The sequence below is a fragment of the Dromaius novaehollandiae genome, chromosome 11 (assembly GCF_036370855.1).
Source record: "Dromaius novaehollandiae isolate bDroNov1 chromosome 11, bDroNov1.hap1, whole genome shotgun sequence".
Lineage (NCBI taxonomy): Eukaryota > Metazoa > Chordata > Aves > Casuariiformes > Dromaiidae > Dromaius > Dromaius novaehollandiae.
The window spans coordinates 3,974,406-3,977,732 of NC_088108.1; positions in this window are offsets into that span (position 1 = coordinate 3,974,406).

Here is a 3,327-nt window from a genome sequence, read left to right on the forward strand (position 1 = left end):
GGGTTCATCTCATACAGAGGGACTTTGTAACAGAAGCCAACTTGGAGACTTAAAGGAGGCAGAAAAAACTTGTAGCCTAAATTTGCTGAGATCTATACTTAGAACTGGATACCAGGTGCTTCCAGTCAGGCTTCTGAGATTCAGTCTTGGTGGCCTTGTACAAGACACTTCATTGCTCTGAGTTTTCTTCCTCTGCCATATGGAGTTTTAACATACTGAGTGCCCTTCATGATCCAGTGGGGGAGATTCAAAAGCCTCCACCCAAGATAAATATTCACTGAGGCCAGTCTTGTAAGGGGTGCAGGACTGACTTCTTTGGATGTGCCTACAGAGTCCACCAGTGCCAGAAGCAGCATAATAGCATTCTGTGGGCCTCTGCTTGGATCAGTACACGTTTGAAGCACCTCACTAGGATACCGTGCTGCTGTGAGCCATATGGACACACTCACAATGATTATTGTGAAGAAGAGGCCCGCTAGAATGCATTTTGCTCTGTTATGATGCTGCGGCCCTTCAAGGGAACATGCTGTGTCAGAGTGACTTGTCCTCGTTGTTCCACTTCAACATGACAGTTCTGTTAGAAGCAGGGTTTACTGATGACTCTACCTCGTATTTTAAAAGTACTTTTCTGGTACCTGGAAAATTGACCTGTTTCTCTCATAATTCTGCCTCCAGTTTACCACAGCGGTCATGTTATTCCTCATTAAGGAGTGAATGCACTGAGGCAGCTAATGCAGTGGGTCTTGATTTTTTAAACCTTCTACCTGGCTAGAGCTCAGATTAATCATATGAAATGCAGCTCAGTCTTGCCTTAGCACAGTGTCTGATCAAATTTCCTTTTCTTATTGTCATATTTGAAAACAACAAGAAAACAGAGCAACACCAAACAAAGGAAGCCAGAGGGCAGTTTAAAAAGCCAGCTTTCTAAATCTTATTCATCACAGATTTGAATGGTTATAAGATGCTTTTTTATGATTTTGCCCCGTTCCCCAAATATGCTCAAAACTTATTTGCTAAGATCATTTCCATGGCCTAATTCTCTGTGTTAGTTACTGCTTTTGATACTTCCACTTACTCATCTCTTCATGCTTACTAAATACAAACTTCTGGTACGAGGTGTGGACACAGGCCTGAAGGGTCAAAAAGGGAACAGTGTACCTGCCGGTGTCAGATGAAAAGGAACAAATTTTGTGTTGGACAACATCTCCCCCCTTACAATATACCCCTGATAAAGTTGGGTTACAATTGCCTTTACTTTCAAAGTTCTCACAAATTAAGCTGCATCAACATGTTTCTCAACTGGGAGCATTTGCCAGCCTCAGTAGCTCAGTTCTGCTTACGTACTTTTCCCATGGGTCCATCGATTACTTGAGAAAAGCTTCCTGCTAGAAGTCACCACCCTTTAATCCTTGGGACTCCTGCTCAAAACTGATCTCTGCAGCATGATAATGATTAGTTTGGGAGTAAGCTGTGGGGGTGGTAGTGACTAGCTAAGAAATGTGTCTGTTACTCCATGGCCTCTGCTCCTCATCTAAACCTGCTTGTTTCTTCCCTCATTGGTTATTCCTTGCCTTCTGTGTGTCAACTTTCCTTTGGGAAGCAGGGGAAGAAATGTTTTTATTTATATGCACACATCATCTAGCACTGTGGGGTCTCCTTTGATGTTGTCTATCAGTTTATTAATATTGTTGTAAACTACCATCATCCTTCAGTAAACCTCGTGAGAGGCTACTGAAAATTTTGATTTTGTGTTGATGTGCAGCACAAATGCAAAGCCCTAACTAACAAGAATGGATTGGAAATGAAGGACCCCCATAATCACCAAAGCAACTAAAATTGTATCACAGATGAATTTGGCATATGATATGTTCTTTGATGAAACTTCAGTGTGCTTGTTCCTTTCCCCCTTCCTTTATTCTTTCCTATATTCCCATTGTGACTCAAAGACAAGGACAACTAAAACTTCTGAGATGTCAATGTGTTTTCCTGAGGTAACCCCAGGAGTTCAGTTGTAAACATTGGGAAAGTGACACTGTATTTGAGCATCTTTCCTTAAGTCATGTCCGCATGAACTTCCTTAGATACATGCATAGAAAAAGCAGTGAGGACACAAAGAAACATAGACTCTTTCCAACTTTCTAAGTGTGTTTTTGAACATTTTAGATTTGAGTTCTTCTCGGTTTGTAATTTTTTTTACTCAGTTTATTGCTTAGTTACAAGATGTGCTAAGTGCAGTGGTCCTAACCAGAGGACTGTTGTACATCGAGGAGTTAGTGAGACCTGTAACAGTCGATCTGAATAGGTGCAGGGCCATGTAGTGCTGTCTGTCTCACTTGGCTGCTGGATGAACTTAGCTGACTGTAATGGAGAAGCCTCTGTGCGGCTCCCACTTGGCACCTAGCGACTGCACCCCCTGCACGTCTTATCTTGAAGTGGAGCAGCATGTTTCCGTACAACATCCTTTTGCTTGACAGCAGAAATGATGAATAGAGTTGTTTACTTCTAAGAACATCCTCCAGAAACTCTGAAGACTGCAATGCTGGCGAGCCTCGGCACTGACAGGACCTGTGCGGTGTGCTGTGTCCTGACTAGAGGTCTCCCAGATGCTGCGCAACTCGGGGTTCCCAGCATCTGAAGGGATGTAAGATTATCTGTGGTATCCTCTTTTTCCTTCCTGCGTTATCTCCAAAAATTGGTATTTAGTCAATGCATTATGGAGCCCGAGTGCCTTTGGTAGTGGATCTGTAACAACTTGTACTGGTGCTTTACACTAATACCACCCGTTACGTGACAATTAAAAATGTAGATTCTCAGGTTTGATACAAAGTCATCCTCCTGAAGTAAATTCCTCAGCAAATTAAGGTTTTCTATTTCTAGGAATGCCTGGGAAAACTTTGCTGTCCTTGCAAGATAATAGGAATATTCATTGCAAAGGCAACAGCAGGTGAATAGTAATTACAGTAGTTCTTCAGGATCAAGCTCAGGTGTCCACAAGAGACAGCATCATGCTCTGAATGTAAAAAGTATATGTAGGAACAGATGAAACTGGTAATGTCAGGCTGGGTGAAAGCCCATGTAAAACGCTGACATCGTTCAACCATCAGCCTCTGCTCCATCACGCGCGGTGAACGCTGTTAGCCCGCTCCCCATCCCGGGCAACACCGCCGCCAGGCCCCGCTCAGGACCCCAAGGACGGGGCGGGGGGGCGGACAGCCCCTTTCTGTAACCCCCTAAGGCCGATGCAGGGTCCCCCAAGAGCACGGAGGCTGCAGGCAGCGGCTCCGGCGGGGAGCGCACCAACTCCGCACACCGCCGCACCGGGCCGTT